The sequence below is a fragment of the Octopus bimaculoides genome, chromosome 12, assembly GCF_001194135.2.
Source record: "Octopus bimaculoides isolate UCB-OBI-ISO-001 chromosome 12, ASM119413v2, whole genome shotgun sequence".
Classification (NCBI taxonomy): Eukaryota; Metazoa; Mollusca; class Cephalopoda; order Octopoda; family Octopodidae; genus Octopus; species Octopus bimaculoides.
The window spans coordinates 12279781-12280355 of NC_068992.1; positions in this window are offsets into that span (position 1 = coordinate 12279781).

Below are 575 nucleotides of genomic sequence, written 5' to 3' on the forward strand. Positions count from 1 at the left end.
ATATATATATATATAATATATGTATATATGCTTATATGTATACTGATTGAAAGAAGGTGGGGGAATGCTTTATAGCCATAGTTCAAAATGAAATTATCGCATGAATATATCGAAACCTACATGTAATTGCATATTGCTGATGCCATAGTGAATATCTTTTGATCCTAATGGAATAATTCGGAAACGAAAAAAAAAACATAGATCAATATGACGGCACTTTTTATATGTGTATATCACTAAATTGATATTTATGTTCACCTCAACAAATGTAAAATGAAGATATATATCTATGTATTTCCATAAATATGCATGGATGTACACACACACACCCAGACACACACATACATGTAGGCACAGACGCACATGCACATACGCACATGCACATACGCACACACACACAAACACACAAAAAAAATATATGTCATATTTATACGTATATATGTAGATATATATGCGTATTTATACATATATAGACATAGATATACATATATATGTTTGTATGTATATACATATGTAAATATATGTGTATATATATATATATATATATATATGTATGTATATATATATATATATAT